Raw genomic sequence first — 18,017 nt, forward strand, 5'->3', positions numbered from 1 at the left:
CCTAACTGTCTGAGTTAGATGGTTATTAACACTGAACATTAGAAAATCTCTATTCTCCCCTCATTTTATTCTCATTACACTGGGGACGCTGGCGATGTCCCCACCACTTTTTGAAAGCATTTGTTAAAAATCTTATGAAAAATAACAAGAAATGTTAAATAACAAATGTAAGTGCTATGATAAAGTTTTTTTGGCAATAAGAAAACATACAATACAAAGTAAATATAGAAAAAAAAACATATCTGCGTTGTCCAAAAAAATATTTAAGCTAAAAATAACTAAATTTTTACCTGCCACCTGAATTTTGTGTTACTCTTTTTATAAATAAAGACATTTCCACTATAAATTGGTGCAGAGAAATGTCTCCAGAATGCAGGAAATTAACTGTTTATTGCTCAAAATCTTCTGGGGGAGGGCCCTCTGACCCCCCGATCGTTTATTTTCAACAATATTTCTTTTAAATAGTATTTAATACTACTATTTCTGTGGCAAATAAAATCATGTTTCATGGCATTTCTGATTTAGTATTTAAACTAAAACTTAAACTATCGTATTATGAACTGTGGAGAGATAGGAATTTTACAGTGCTGCCATTTCAGAAAATTAACCCTTTTAACTTAAAAAAAACATAATATGTTTAATGGCATGTGATGAGAGTTTGATGAGTTTTGATATGATTTATTCTTCGATTGTAGTCTGCAAACAGATTTTAGATGGAAAAACTTATGGGACCTCCTATTTATTTTCACTGTCTGCTCTACACTTCAAGGCTCAGATTGGGAGCCTGATCAGCTGAAAACAGGAGCCATAAAGGGAAAAGTGTTTTTTGGGACACTGTACAAACACATTAGGACATCACATCATTAAAGCAAGTCTTGTTGGAAAGAAACAAAGAAAAGACGTGTGAAGTGTTTCCTTGATGTTCAGCATGTTGTTCATTAATAGCAGAGGACATGAGGAAACAATAAAGCCAGACAGCTGAAGCAGAAGCTGCCACTGCTCTGGATCACTGTACTGGGTTGAAACCGAGCCATGGACTGTTCTCTTTCACCGTGTCACCTCAGTATTCGAACACCCAGTGGTGCATAGCACACTGCAGCTATTACTGTCTGTGTGCCTGCTCTTGTGCTACATACTTATTTACTGCTGGGCTGTGAGGAATGAAAAGAGACTTTCATTTTGGATCTAACCTTGCTTGACCACTCACCACAAGAAATGTGGGTAAATATATATCCATAAGAGCTCCAACCCTTTAGTCTGCTGGCCCCGGGGACTTAATAGATAGATCCTGGAGGCCCCCTCTACAATCAGCAGACTGAGGCCCAGGGCTCAAATTATAATCAGCCTCAGTTTACACTTTGTTTGTTGTGGGGCAATTAGGCCGTCCGAGCTCAGACAATGCGGTTATACTTTCCTGCAGCAAATGGCCTGCATCCGGTGCCTGAACACTGCCAAGAAAACCCTCAAATAACAACGGAGAGAGAGGCAGAGAGATGTGGCTTCCGTGGGTCTTGCCTAAGAACAGGCCTCAACCTGGCAGCATGTTTGTCAGCAGAGAGAATCAGATATGGCCTCATTTCACTGGAAACCACCTCCAATCACCCTCTCCTCACATAGCTTCAGGCTTTTTTAAATTCCCCCCCTCCCGCTCTTCTGTTTTTTCTGTATCCTTCTTCTCTTTCACCCGAGGACTTGCTTGATTTATGCAAATTATTAGTCCACACATTGCATTTTTCCAATGCCTCATGATTTCCTATTGGGAGGCAACAAGTAAAGGAAGAGCGGGTTTGTGGTAATGAGATGTAAGATTAATGCAAAAAGGAAATTCTGCAGCAGAAAAAAGCATCCATTTGTATGGACTAATTCTTTCTTTTTTCTTTTCTTCTTTCAAAACGCATGGTGTCATCCTGGACTGGAATTTATGGCATGTTTGTTCTTCTAATCTTGTGAGTCTCATAATGCACTGATTTACTATCTCCCTGATACAGCAACTTGGCAGATGCTCAAGTCCCCTGATTGTATCTGGTACGACACACACCAGCACACAGTATTTGTCAAAACATGTGGCCTTCATGCATTCTTTTCTCCTTCTTTTCCTGTCTTCCACTTCGGATAAAACCCACCACCACCAACACCCCCTATCGCCTCCTGCTTTCCCTCCGTCCCTTCCTCTTCCTTGTATCCGAAGCACGAAGCGACAGGAAACTCATGGTGACAGACAGAAACATTTTTATCATTGAGATCCCACGTCCTGATGTCTGTGAACTTAGATGAAAATAAAAACTAGAACAAATGTGTCTAATCCTGCTGTGGAACGTGATTGCATGTTCAAGAACCAACATTTTCCAAGAAAAAAAAAGGAGGAAGATAAATCTGGAGATCTCCAGAGGTTCTGTCACGCTATGGCCGGGCTCGGCTTCTCCCCACAAACACAAAAGGATTAGTCAAACTAGCTTGAATTCTCACAGGATTAAAACGTGCACTGGTATTTCAGTTTTTCTTGCTACTTGGCAGACTATTTGAGCTACTGATTAGGAAATGTGAACATAGTGGAAGGCATTGTTGGACATGAAGGATGTGTTTGTGAGTTCAGTGTCGGCAAGAAGCAAATAGGTCACAGTTTTGGGAGTGGTGTGGACTCAAGTCACATGACATGGACCTGAGTCCAAGGTCATAAATCTGATCTGCAACTTCATGTTGACACCAGTGGCTTGTAATTTCACTTGTGTGTTTTAGCCTTTTGACTTGGAGCAACTTGATATCCACCTGGAAAACTACGTTAGAAATAACTGTGCAGCAAATCCGCATGCTTCACATCAGTTTCAGTTGTTGGAGTGTCCAAGTTAAAGTTTTGTTACGAGGGTAGCTTGACTTGACCTGGGTCTTGATTAGGACTTCATAGTCAAGACACAATGTAATTTATGTGAGAACAGTGAGATTGCTGACAACTTCCTGCCTTTGACTTGAAGAGACACTACATCCCAATATGGTGCCATCTTGGGTGTTCCCTTCTGCCTGAGGCCTGTGATGGCTGGGTGGGGACCCGCTGTAGGGCACTTGCCACGGGACACTGGGTCTTTGCTTTTTCCCCTCTTACTGGCGTTAATCAGACCCACATGGAGTCAATTTGGGGCCACATTTTCTCATTTATACACACACACACACACACACACACACACACACAGCATAAGGATTCACATGCTGCAAAACCAGGCAAGTCAAGGTCACGTCACATATATCTCTATAAGGAAACAGACCATACCACTGTAATTGCACTGGGGTAGTTTTGCAAACCTAAACATTTATAACTTGCACAAACACCCTGTTTTTTTTTTTTTTAAGAAAATAGTTGTCTCTGGAGAAATGCATGCGTGTGCACCTTTGCTAAAAAAAAGTCTGTCTATACAATAATAACCATTGAAACAGGATAAAGCCCTGCAAGGCCACATGTCCCCACTTGGAAGACGATTGTCGCAAATTTGCATCACACCTCTTCCTTTCAGAATGCAGCTGAGATAGTGTTTGTATTCCCCAAATGCCTGTTTGTGCATATTTGATACGTACCTGGGAACCTTTGGCTAGCTCTGGTTTCTCGTTTATGCCTGTTGTCGCTAATTTGAATCATACCTACATCATATCTGAATTTATATCTTTTCTATGTTCTATAGACAAATAATTTCCACTTAATTTAAGATTAACCTGAAAGCAAATGAAAACATAATTATTTTTTTACATTTTTTTATTCTAAATAAATTCAGGCATCAAGAGGTTAAATAGGGGCAAGGGGCTTCAAGTTGTGGAAAATATCCTTTTTTTCTGCCTTGTTTGTTGAACAAAGAGTTACTGTGGCATGTGAAGTGTTTTTGCTGTGAGCTTGGAGATCAGTGCTCTAATAAAGCTCTCATGGCAGACAGCTATTTGATTTAATTTAATGAAACCATTTTTTAGGAACCATTTCACAGTCATGCAATTCTCAGTGTCCATTCATAAGTGTAATTCTGTGGATTGCTGCACTGATTCATTTTATTCATGAAGATGAATAGTCCTGCCTGGACATGGTTCCAGACTGTGTTTTGCATCTATTAAGGAAGTTGGTCATGTGCTCAAACACATGACCAACATTCTTACAAAAGGTCAAAATTACATGATTCAGGTTCAGATAAAGATTTTCCATTCTGGTTTTTCCCACTAAATTGTACTTACACACACGTCAGTGTCAAATGTGGAAGTGATATATTTCGTTCTATAGGTTCTCAAATCATACGCAACACAGTAACTTGAGTGCACAATCAATCCTCATTTTCTCCATCTGTGTAACAATAACAAGCTAACACCAACGTTCAACACTTCTCAATATCCCAATGGTTGTGGTTTTTCCAGCATTTGGCATAACTCTCCTCCTCCCCTCCAGCCCAGATCCCGCAGTCTCATTACAGAGGCAGGGGCCAGAATCTCCCATTATCCCAGTCCTTTCTTATTACCAAGCCCATTATTCCCACTGCAAAGACAAAGTGAGACAGGAAATGAAATAAACGCAGTGCAGCAGTAAAATAATGAATGGCTTCTGATTGAGGCCACCGCTTTTCGTTGTTTATGGCGCCCATCCACTTACTTGTCTTTCCCATCACTCGGATGCTGTGTCAGCGCTGAGTGGACTCAGTCACGCAGTGTGCTCACTGCAGTTAGACTGCTTTTATGCTGTTGATGTCATCTGCAGGACCCGATAAAGTATTAATGCACTCAGGATAGACTGCTGCACTCAAATACAGTACTACAGGTAAAGGTACTCATCCTCATTACATGTAGAATTTTGTCCCACTCATTACCCAAATAAAATAATTTTGTTTGTCCTGGTTGGACTTTGACCAAACTAAATTATTCTGTTTCCTTGATTGAGATAATATATTTTTGACATCCCTGGATATAATCCCGGGTGCACCTGGTTGCTGACGTTGCTGACGTACTGCGGTAAGCGTGTCGACTCATTTCCGTTTCCGGTGCTTGTGTGTTGGTACCGTGTTGTGCTGCTCTCGCTAAATAACAGTTACATTTGTTAGATTACAGCAGCCAACTGTCCGCTAAACACTTATTCTTACAGTAATTTTGCCTAAGCACTCACAGTTCTTTCCATCTTTTAGTGACTGCTGTTCAATCTCATAGTTGTTCTAAAGTTTTGGTAGCTGACGCTACAGTACTTTAGCTTAGCCGTTAGCGACTTTAGCTTAGCAGCTAGCGATGGCTTCTCCTACTTCTCTCTTCCCTACTTTCTCCTGCTCGGTGTGTCAGATGTTCAGTTACTCCTCTGCCTCCTTTAGCAGTAATGGTACGTGTAATAAGTGTAGTTTATTTGTAGACATGGAGGCGAGGCTCAGTGATTTAGAAGTCCGGCTCCGCTCCTTGGTAGATAAGTCATTAGCTACTGTAGCTAGCCAGTCGGTGCGGAACGGGCTGAGTTAGCCTCTGCTAGCCGTTCCCCGGGATTTCCTGAGCAGCCAGGAAGGGGTGGCTGGGTGACTGTCCGAAGGAGGAATAGTCGTAAGCATTCAAAGTCCACGGGGCACCATCAACCTGTTCACGTTTCTAACAGATTTTCCCCACTCAGCGACACACCCGCTGAGAAACCAATTCTGATCATTGGCAGCTCCATTTTGAGAAACGTGAAGTTAGCGAAGCCAGCGGCCATAGTTAAGTGCATCCCTGGGGCCAGAGCGGGCGACATTGAGTCTTATTTGAAACTGCTGGCTAAGGATAAACGTAAATACAGTAAGATTGTTATTCACGTCGGCGGTAATGACTCTCGGTTACGCCAATCGGAGGTCACTAAGATTAATGTTGAGTCGGTGTGTACATATGCAAAAACAATGTCGGACACCGTAGTTTTCTCTGGACCCCTGCCAAATCTGACCAGTGATGACATGTATAGCCGCATGTCGTCATTCCGCCGCTGGTTGTCGAGGTGGTGTCCAGCAAACATTTTTCACTTAGTGTATAGCAACATCACCTTTACTGTCTGTACCTCTCTGTGTGTATATTGTGTAGGCTGCCTCCCTCCCCTCTCTCTCCTTCCATCCCTCTCTTTTTCTCTCTGTTCCTCTCCTGCCCTCTCTTTCTCTCTTTCTCTCGCTCTCTCTCTCTCTCCCTCTCTCTCCCCTTCACCCCAACCGGTCGAGGCAGATGGCCGCCCACCCTGAGCCATGGTTCTGCTCGAGGTTTCTGCCTCTTAAAAGGAAGTTTTTCCTTGCCTCTGTCGCCCAGTGCTTGCTCTTGGTGGGAACTGTTGGGCTTCTGTAAATAGCATTATAGAGTATGGTCTAGACCTGCTCTTTTATGAAAAGTGCTGTGAGATAACTGTTGTTGTGATTTGGCGCTATATAAATAAAATTGAATTGAATATAAATGGAAAGAAACAAAATATTGGAAGTAAAAGATTGTTGAGAAACATAAATAATCAGATTCCCTCGAGTTAAGTGTTAAGTGCAGAGCAGCTGTTTTTCCTTATGGATGCAAATATCAGGGGTTTGTTTGTGGTCTGGATGATATCTTGATATCAGACTTGTCATGACTCCAGCCAGCAGCCGTAACTAACTGCCAAGTGACTTTGAAAGCCAGCAGATCAGACAGATTATCTTTGGTCTCTGAAGATAGAGGGGAGAACATAGCACGAACCTACATGAGATCTTCATTTCATTTCACTGTCAGAGGTTTTACATTACAAAATGACCTAACACATGGGATTTTCGAAGCGGAATATCATAGAATAAAGAAAGACAGTAAAATTTAGACAGGGGAGCATTGTGGAAACTATACCTGCAAAGGGTGGTGACGCATAACATCAGATTCCCACAGATGCCAGGGCATCTACAGCAGAGCCAAATGTGAAAGTGACATATTGGCATCATCAATTCTTTCTCAAGTCATGACTTACTTAATGTACTTATTTAACCCAAACAACAATCTTTTCCTAAACCTAACCAAGTGGTTTTGTTACCTAAACCTAACCAAACTACAACCGTTTCTCAACGTTCACTTTCTTCTCCATTAGCACAAGCTAGCTAGCCAGTGATGTGAGGCAGCCGTTGTCAAAGATACAAGTAACAGATAAAGGCATGTAAGATTGAAGAATTAAGTTTACAGTTCTAATTAGGATTTTTTAAATTAAGATTAGATACAAGGTCTGAGATAGCATAGGACACAGCACTGTGTTTAGGAACTGCTTCTGTAATCTACAGTGTGGAACTTTTTTTCTCCCCCTTCTGGCAGTCAGAGTAATTACACATACACAGCTGACATGCTCAGGACGTATGCCTCCGTTCTCTAGCCTACTCCATCACTAGGTCGCCATGGTTGCTCCCCCCTTCAGCTCTGGCAAACCAATCATTGCTGGATGGCATCAAATGCGTCATTAAGAGTACACCAGATTTAAAAACTGTAGTATACTGCAAATACAGAGAGATTTATCTGGTGGTGATAGGCTTAATCAGCATTGTGTGAACTTGTTTGGCAAGGTTTGAATATAACGGAAGTTCATTTATATGTAAAAGTCTCTAAGTTAAGAAAGGATAAGCAGTTAGGAAATGTTTCTGTACTGATGCCCCTGGATTCTAAATGTTGTTAATGGCGACCAATCTGGGGTTAAAATTGAGCTTAATCCTTATAGCTACAAAAATTGTTTAAGTGTAAGCACGGGTTAATTTTTCAACAAACTGCGACCTTTTTGTATTTACTACATTAGGATGTTGCTGGTGTTGAGAAGAGAAATATGAGAAAGCATTTCCAAGAAAACAGTTTAATGGACAAGTGTCAGATGTATAAAAGTACTGTAGAATAGTTAGATTTCATGTGATGCCACACATGGCATGATAGTAAGCGAGAGAAGCACTAGCATAGTTACAGTAGTGTGTTTGTAGGAGAGTGCAGTGAAATGTCAATTGAATGTTTAACTTCCATTATGGGAGAAATGTGATCATAATTAGCTGTGATTTCGAATTTTGAATTAAAGAGCATTTAATCCAAAATTGAATGGTTCATGATGCTTTTCTTGGCTTGGCCAGCACAACTTAAGTAAGTGCTTTTGATTGCCGGTAATGAGACTGGGATAACCTTTCCAAAAAATGCATCACATCATAAGCTAATGCGGTAGATGGCTCACCAGGGTGATTATGCAAGAAAAATTGTTGGATAAACAACTAAACCTTGTAAATTGTTGCCCATTTTCTCCAACTCCCTCTCTTCCTCCAACCCCATTGCTAATGACAGTATCCCCAAACATCACCACCCTCTCTGCTCTCTGGAAACTCAATGACAGCACAACACTCTGCATTCCTGCCCCGTGAAGTTCTTGGCTCCCCCTTTCTATTGGTAGAATACTGCTGCAAGTGAATCAGTGGGCACAGCTGCTCAAGTCTTGTTTAAGTTTTAGCCTCAAGCATGTGCTAAATGTTGCTCTTTGCTTCTGTAACCTGTAATGATAAAAATGGAAGTTTTAGAATTACTACTGTAATTCTAAAATTTCCATTTTTGTTTAAAAATGGAAGTTGTAGTGATCAGCGTTGGTTGATGCCTGTTACTTTTCTCTGTCATGGCACCACCTCCCACCCCACTGAGAAAATAATAACAGCCTGGTCTTCTTCCCTTCCCTGGGACTGTATTTACTTATGTGTCAAATCAACTTTCAGGCTCCACTGGTGGTCTCGCTCAGTTAACCAATTAGCAAGGAAGTGCGCTGCTTCTACCTTCCACCGGGATCCAGTATACCCTTTACAATATATCCAGTTGCCAGGGAAATGCGATATCCAAACAAACAGAGCGGGGGACTGTTGACTCAGGATATTGCTAATGTTTTACATTAGCCAACACAAGCCTTGGTCTGTCCTGGCTGAGGAATATGCAGCAGCCTATCAGCATGAGAGTGATCCAAAGCCTGACAACTGCACAGGCTTTTAATAGTGCCCAGCATCACCCAAAAGAGACGCACACTTCCTGTCCCACACAGGCCCTCTTAAAATATTGTGGTAGCCATACCATTTGTCATGGCATTAGGCATATGGTCTTATCATCAAACAACACTGCTCTTCATGACAAAGTCAACCATCAGCCCCACTGTTGTGTATCGTTTATTGTACGTCCTCTCTCTGTCCTTCTCTGTAATGTTAGTGTAGCAAACAACATTTGCTCTACTCGAATGCATTATCAACATTTGCAAAACATGAGTGACTTAACGCAAAATCCAATTTTTTTAGTTAGTGTGGCAGTGCTAACCTGTGCCTTAGAAAAGAAGGCTGTACTGTACTAGAACCTGCAATTCCATAATTTCTTTGGTCCAGCCAGAAAAGAGTTGGTTTCTTTTAGTCGTGCTGGTGGCATGGTCAGTCTTTGGCCATGAAATTTTGTACTGACATTTAGGGCCCTTAGAGGATGAATCCTACTGACATTGTTGATAACCTACTTTTTCTTCTATGCCACCATAAGGTGGACATTTTAGTTTTTTTGTAAAATATCTACTACTGCTGGATGGATTGGCATGAAATTTGGTTCAGACTTGGTTGCCACCTCAAAATGGAAAAAAGATGCAGTAACTGGGCAGTGGTGGCCCAAAAGTTAGAGAGGCGAGCTTGTGACAGTTAAATTCAATTCAATGTTATTTCTATAGCGCCAATTCATAACAAAAGTTCTCTCATTGCACTTTTCATATAGAGCAGGGCTAGACTGTACTCTTTATGTAATATTATTAAGAGAGAGAGAGAGAGAGAGAAGCAGCCCAACACAATATCCACAGAGGAATACTAAAACTATTCATTAATTGTAATACTCACTAAACTACACTATACACTTGTATTTTAAGTGTAATTCACAAGAGAGATCATCTTATGATTATTATTCATTTCTTTATTTTTACCCTTTAAGAAATCATCTCATAAGATAATATTGTGTGTAGTAAAATTGCTGAATACATTGCTAAAGTCATCTTACATAAACTTATGTTGCTAAAACGCATGGCTTAATCACCATTATAATAACGTTGTATCATGATGTTTTGTGAGAGAATGCTTCAGTACTGCCAGTAGGAATGTATTTTAACTTTTGCTCTTACTCTTTTCTTACTCTTTACTCTGACAGAATGTATATCTAGACAGTCAGCATATAACAAAGTGTATTTCTTGAGAGCGTAGTTGCTTATAGGCATTGCTAAACTAATCAAAGTGTTGCTCAAATGTATATTGTGATCATTATTTTTAAATGTACTCAAAATGATTGGAAGCAGTTTGCTGCCTAACCACAGGAGCCTGCCTCTGAAGACTCACAGGAAGTGAGCCTCTTGCCTGCAGATGCCATAGTGTGATGTTTTTGGGTTATGATGAAATCAGCTCTATGAAATGTGTGAAATGTAATACCAAGTGATGAATATGATGTTTGAAGAATGTAATAAGGATGATAAATAATTAAGTAGTTTGATGTGATTAACCTTGCTTTAATGTAAAAGGAATGGTTTAATCCTAGTATGACAAAGTTTATTGATATTATGACAATATGAAAGAGTGTTATAACTTAATTAATTGATTTATTGATTTTGAATTTGAAATATATGTGTGTTGCTTATGATTTATATATTGCCTGGTTTTTGTATTTTTACTCTGTTTAGACTTGCTCAACTGCATGATTTACCATTTTATTATTATATATTTCATTGAACTTTTACAACCTCAAGAGAAGAGAGTAGAATGCATTTGCAGAAATAGACTGCCAGATATCTTCTGTGTTCATGTGTATCATATTTGGTGTGATATGGATAACAGGCCAATTACAGGGATCATGCCTTGTCTGTGGACATGTGGATACTTTCACATCGTATCTGTATATGTATATAAGTTGCATTTTTTTAATGCTATTTTGCGCTGTCCTATTCTTTCGTAGAACCTTTTTTTTGCTGATTTGTACTTTAATAAAAGACACTTTGAGTAGAGAACCTCAATTTTTAACTCTCTTCCCCCTGCTTCTGCAAGGTAAGGGCACATCCACACCTCATTACAGATAACTAGAAATCTGGCATTAAGGAACTCATTCCAGATTATGTTTAGATGCCCTGCTCCCTGAAACTGTGAGGGGGAGGATTGGAGAGGTTCAACTAGGAAACTTTTGAACCTAGAGTTAGACATTTGGTATTTGGAGGTCTGCCAGAACCTCGTATCAAAACTAGCTTGTTATCAAGGGTCTCCCTCTGTCCTGAGTGGTATCTTAATCATAATGTGCTAAGGTCCTGTTAGGGGTGGTGGCCCCAGAGAGCAGGGTTCCTTTCGGGATTAACGGTGTAACATCTACAGACCGTAGACTGTTTAAAAAAGGCACAGAGCGATTTGTAGCTTTGTGACCATTTCCTGTCTGTTTAACCCAGGAAAAAATACAATGTATGTAGACGTTTCCAACTCTCCCTATGTAATTCAGTTAGAAACAAAAAGAGAAAGACTGAGTCTGCACTGGGATACATTCTGGGATAGATTTTGTTTCAGGGAATGGTCTTGTTAGCCACGAGCTCTGGACTACTTTCCCTTAGCAATCACAAAGACGCAAGCATTGTATTTGCTTTGGCTCGTATACAGGTAGCAAACACACAATGTGAAAAGCAGGGGAACAGGTCAGATGGTGATGGTGGTTCAGTGGCACATCCGCTTTGGTAAATCAGGACTGCTGTTATCCTTCTCACCTGGCAGGACGGCCAATTAAAGTATGCGCAAATGTCAGTCGGCTCAGCATTTCTGTTTGGATGAACATCTATCAATATAACAGAAGCTGTTTGTGTTTTGGGGGGAAATGTGCCTCTTTAAGTGTTTAGGAGGGAAAATAGGACGTGTTTAACGATGCCCTTTTTTGTGAATAAACCTCATTTATGAGATTGGGAAATAGGCAATGGAAACTCAGATGTAAAAACAGAAGCTTTTTAGTAGTTGCTCACACACACACACAAGTGTGCGTGTGTAAGCCCACACTTCACCATAAACAGCAATTGCACATGGGATCAAATGCATACAGCAGTGAAAACACACACAAGAAGTTCACATGAAATCCACTCAGTTTTTTCACCACAAACACAGACAAATACTCAAACCAATACCATTAAAAAAGTGAAGACAATAGTGCGAGGCTCCTGCATGATCCAGTGAGTGACACACAGGGCTATAATTCCCAACATTTCAGAGAGGCTTTCCAAGCCATACTGACGTCTCCAAGACTGGAGTAATGGCCAGTGTTTACCACCACAAACTTCCTCATCACTATAGGACTGACTCTATAAGTAGCACAGCGTAACTGAGCAGGCAAGTCAGCTTCAATTCCCTCCAATTCCGTGGGGACAAATGGGGAGAACTGGGAGTGAGAGAACAAGATAGAGACAGACAAATAAAGAAAGAGGGAGCACTGTGTTAGAACAACTCCACTTATGCTGAGCTTATGCTCCACTTACAAACCCCCTTCCCCCAAGCGGACACTGGTGCCAAACTGCCGGGTCGCGGTGGAGAGGGTGCATGTGGTGTACGTCTGCGTGTCTGTGTGTTGGGAATGAAGATGCAAAGCCAGGGCATACCTTAGGGCCATTACTTCAGTCCTCGTCGACCTCAGCAGAACACAGCATTAATTGGACACAGTAGCTGTGATATCACAGCAGCCCTAACTAATTTGTAAAATGAGTAAATTGCCTGTCTTGTCATTCGTGGTCTTGTCTTTGCTGTGGAAGCTGTGGTTCTGAGGGTAAAGTTTCTCATATAAGCTGGAATAAGCCCTCGTAAGGATGGTAAAAAGAAAAACACATAAACTCTTCTACACTTGTCACATGCAGAGTATACTACTAAAAAGTTTTTAAATGTCATCACCAAGCGGGTAGCTTCCGTTCTGACACGTGAATCCAACGCAAAGTCCCTTAAACCTGCATTCTATTGAACCAACGGGTGACGTCACGATGACTACGTCCACTTTTTTTATACAGCCTATGGTCATGACACATTCGCCCCTCTGAAATAATGAATAAATTGTGCCACAGATGAAAGTTAAAAGTAACCTGTGAGGTTTTTGACCAATGGTGGTGCTATGGAGAAATGTTTTGATGAGCAGGTTGGGTCAAGAGTCCAAAATTTTGTAGATAATCCAAAACAGACCAGTACTTTTTAACAAATAGCTTATTCATACAGCAAACAACAGCGAGGAGCATGTTTTTTTACAAAACACTGCCAAATAAAGCAAGTCGATCACGACTTTTGAACTCAGCTACTGTTTTTCTGCACATCCATTAATATGAGCAGTATTCAGTGTTTCTACAAAACAAAACGTTACTTAACGCCACTCTGTCCCGACGAGTCCACGCATAACTGGCAGTACTGACTGCAGTTTCTTTCTATAAATTTCACGTTCCTGTGCTGCTTCAGCAGATGTTCATATCAAATGTAGAACTCTTCGCGCTTGAAAGCTGTTTACCGGTCGCATAATTTTTACAAAGGACGACAATGTTCTTTGCATCTTTGACTGTGACACACCTACTTACAGGTGTTAAAAGAACGTCTGTCTCTCTTGTTCTCCATTCTTCCTTTAGCTTTTCGGCTAACAGCTGACTTTAACAACAAAGGTCGCTGACCTGCCCCGCTGTCACGCATTCACATTTAGGATGATGCGTTCTGGTAACGCAGTAAACTTGTTACTTGGGTTAGTAACTGTAATAATATTACTGTTTTAGAAATAGGTATCCCTTACACTACTAGTTAGTGGGAAGATAAATAATACTGGCCAACACTGACCGCAATACAGAGAGTCATTTTGGAGAGTTTATCATTGTTTTACAGCCATTTCTTTGTTAATGTTTGTGTGTGGCAAAACATCTTTTTGGGTGTGGCCACTACAACAAAATTGTGAGTGAACACAGACTGGGTATAATTTGGACCTGAGTCACTCCCGCCACTGCGGTAGTTTACCAATGCAGCAACAAAAAGCAGAAAGATGAATACTGTTAGCTAGCAAACATTCATGCAAATAATGCAAGTTTCAAAATATTCAAAAAAGCTGCTTTGCAAATTGCAGATGCAAATTTTCTCTTTTGCGTTGTTTGGTTTGTGTCACAAGACTTTTTCTGAGAACTGACGTAGCCATAACACTGTTTGATGGAATTTTCCCATATCCAAAAAACAAGTGCTGAACAAGTGGGCACCACACACATTTATATAAACTATGTATACTTTCAAAATGTCTGGCTGCAGTGCTGAAATGGCCCCACTTTTCATTCTAAAGATTGGCTGAATTAGAAAAGTGTTATCCGCCTTAAACTAAAGTTTCCATCATAAAAAGGCAAGCCTTTGTTTTCCATGGTTTCTGCAGTGAGTGCGGAGGCCTGGTCCTATGAAGATGAATGAGTCAGTGCATTGATAGCAACTGGCCTAGAAACACTGAAGCACTCTTGAGCTCTAGAGTTCTCTTATCCATCCGCCTGTGCATCCGTGCTTCCTCCCCGTACATCCCACACCCGCTCATCGGGCATGCGGATGAGCACAAGGGCCTCCCATAAATCCTCATTTCCCTACGCAGAGGAACATTCCCTCCACCCTTTGTCTCCCTTTCCTCCTTGGAGGACCGGCTGCGGTCATCAGTGGTGTGTGTGTTCCTGATTCTCTCCCTCTGTGGCCAGGGAGGCTTCTTGGAGCTCTGCCTGGACATTTGTGATTCATCAGTGTTTGGTTGTTGCCTTTGTTCTTAACGGCGCTGGTGGACAGGGTCCAGTAAAACACTGATGACGCACTGTTGTGTTCTGGGCATTCAACCCAAACACAGCTACTGACCTCCCCCCATTCCACAATCCTCAAACTTCACTGGGCCTCTGCTTCCTCGTGGTCTCCTCATCCTTGCCACACCCCCCAACCCGCACAAACAAACAAGCACTCAATCCCACATATCCGTTAACAAAAACCCTCAATGGGACTGAGCAAATAGAGGCACTATTTTTATTTTGAATTTAACAAGAAAAAAATCTGAGTCCCATTTCCCCTCAACTGGTTTAGTTAATCTCTCTCTTCATTTCCCTCTGGCGCCCACTCCCCTCTTCTCCTCTGTCATCACCAGCTCTGGTTTTGTGTGATTTTCCTTCATTGCCTCTTCAGTTAGTAAATAAAGCCGAGAGTAGTTAGAGTCCATATGAAGCAAAAAGAGTGTTTTGAGATCTGTGTATAGACCTGGGCGTTAAAGTCAGTGTCTTTTACAGTGGAGGGTGGTTTGGTCAGCATCGAATCAACAAATGCGTCCATGGACGGCATATTCCACTGTGTGTGGTTGTAGTGGAGCACTTGGGAGCTGACTGAAGAGTAGCAGAGGGCTTGCCGCCAATCAGTCAAAGAAAATCTACAGTCCAGCTCAAAGTTAGAGAGGGAGCAAAAGCAGAGAGGGAAACTGGAGGAAAGTGTGGCTTCAAGCTTGAAACTGATAACTCGCAACAGAAAGGAAAACAATGAATAATGGTTTATTCCTTTTGTCAGGAAAAAAAATGTAAATCCAGATCCAGGCACAACTGTGAGGCAGCAGCAGCATTAGACCACAATGTAAAATGTATTGTGCAATATTACAGCTTTGGGGTTTATTCCCACCTATGGGTAAAATTAGGTAAAATCATCTCCTTAGCAGAGCCTGAGATTGACTGACTAAATACTTTTCTGTGTGTTGTATGTATAATTTGTTGTCTTCTGCCTTGGCTCAAATTGCCATGAGCTGTAATGAGCTAGAACACAAAACCTGGCCCAGTAACTTGAAATGAAGTGCAAGTGCTTCACCAGCAATATGAGCCCGATTGGCCAGATGGTGACGTTGTGATTAAGACCCAAAAATTCCATGCCCCTTATACCATAAGCCCAATCAACCTGAAACTTTTCATACAAGTCCAGCTCATTGTGCTCTACAAAAAAAAGCTCCTTGAACCCTAAATGTTCGCCATGATAGATTTTGGTGAAAAATAGTGAAGTGATTTCAGTCAGGACAACTTTCATGAAAGAAACAGATATTTTTTCTTCTGTAAGTTATGTTTGGCAGCATGTCTCTGTTCTGGGACCTCACTGCCATTCCACATGTCTTACCGGCGCCAGACCTAGGGGTAATCTGGACCGGCAGCAAAGGTTACACAGGCTAGGGAGCACTGTGTAGCCACTGTGGATTAATAGAGATGACCAAAGTTAGCGTCTTGCTCAAGCCAGAGCTCGTTTATTTACTACAATCACATACTGTCTCAGTCACATTATCTTCAGCTTCCTGCTTAAAGTGCATGTTACCAATACTAAACTTTTAGCAAATAAACAACAAAAGACATAATCAAACTGACAATATACAATATATAAAGCATTCTACCTTACGGAAAATAACTACACATGACATTAAAATAATTTAACAGATATTCCACATAATCGAAATTGACTCAACTCCAAACAACATGTAACAAAATAATATAACTCAAAACAAACATTCACTTTACCCTGATTCCTCCGATACAGTCACGTACATATTAACACATTACATTTCTGGTAACATTAATTGTAACACTAGCATAAAATACACATACATTTTTCTACAGATTTCTTGAACATCACACTCTCTCCTACACTTGCACTTAACCGCAGCGCGTAACAATATGGCGGTACTACGACACACTCGTGTGTGATCAGCGAGGTGAACTAGTTTGAATATGGTATCTTTCCCCTGACCATTTACCCACTACTGGCTGGCTAAAACTCTTAACAACGTCTAGAACACATTTTCTTTTGTCTGTTACAGAATGTTAATGTTAGTAACTCACACTTACAAAACTACCGTGAGAGACTTAAGTTCATGAAAAAAAACTACTCAACATGGCGACGCTCGTCGGAGCAGTTAGCTACAAAACGAAGCTTACTACACTTTACACCCATCTTGAAATCATCTTATAACCCTACAGAACATTTTATACAGCATTCACATTACATACCGATCCAAGCTAAACATAGAAAAACAAGTTTTACTGTACCTGTGGACTAATAGAGAGATGACCAAAGTTAGCGTCTTGCTCAAGCCAGAGCTCGTTCATTTCTGAGCTGCGCATGAGCGGAGCTTGTAGCTGCAGTCTCCCTACTTGATCCACAGCAGTACCAGAGCACCATCTACTGACGAGTAAGTGCATTACCTTTATGTTATAACTTAAGAGTATTAGAATAGATCAATTATTAAATTGATGCTGTGCCTTGAAGAGCTGGGAGCAGTTTTTTCCTTTTAAAACCCTTTCCTGGGGACAGAGGAGTTGGAAAAAATTTCAGGTAGGAGTTCAATATTCAATGTTTTCCTCAAACAGTGAAAAAGCCCTTTGAGAGGGGCTCTGACTGGAGCTGTAATATTGTTTTGAAATAAGGCTTCCAGGAACCTGGTCACTGGCCATTCACGAATGCTGGGAGTATTTGGATTTTATTTGCCAGACAAGAGCTCCGGCAGATGGGAACAGCTGTCTCTTCAGGAGGAAGCAACAATGGTAGGCAGGCCAAAGCTGCTTAAATAAGGTACCTTGTATGGAATTTGTCAATGAATACTACAAGGTGAATCAGCTGTGCTGTCCACTGATGTGGCTTTGAGATGGACTTCTATCATCTGATGTGCTGGGATTGTGAGTTGAGCTTGACTTTGTTGCTTGCTTGAACTAACACTATGCTCTACTTTTTGGATTTTGAATCTATCAACACCAAATTTGGAATACAGCATTGCAGGACTGAGATATACATTTATATCACAAATGAGCAAGATCAGTCGAAAAACACGGCCACCATCAAAAGAATATCTTCACAAAGGGTGGAGCTTAGCATAGACTAGAGATATCTTCAATTCATTTTTGGGAATAGGCATGCCAAAGCTTTGTGAAGCCTGAAACCCACTTGTTGCTGATTGCTTTGATTTTGGTCCATCAATCTGCTTATTTTCCTTAAATTTTCATATACATATTATGTTTATATTTGTAAAATATTTCTGTTGGAGAAATATGAAACATTGTT

The 18,017-nt window shown here is 40.9% G+C and overlaps 1 long non-coding RNA gene across 1 annotated transcript; it reads right to left on the reverse strand.

Moving 5' to 3' along the window:
* Positions 1–15,464: 15,464 nt before the first annotated feature.
* On the reverse strand, positions 15,465–17,101 carry LOC123968760. The gene is made up of 2 exons (XR_006824539.1): positions 17,009–17,101; positions 15,465–16,158 (listed from the first exon to the last, which is right to left on the reverse strand). It is a non-coding gene; the product is annotated as an uncharacterized LOC123968760 (long non-coding RNA).
* Between the last annotated feature and the right edge of the window lie 916 nt (positions 17,102–18,017).

This window comes from Micropterus dolomieu, linkage group LG01 (assembly GCF_021292245.1).
Source record: "Micropterus dolomieu isolate WLL.071019.BEF.003 ecotype Adirondacks linkage group LG01, ASM2129224v1, whole genome shotgun sequence".
In the NCBI taxonomy this organism is placed as follows: domain Eukaryota; kingdom Metazoa; phylum Chordata; class Actinopteri; order Centrarchiformes; family Centrarchidae; genus Micropterus; species Micropterus dolomieu.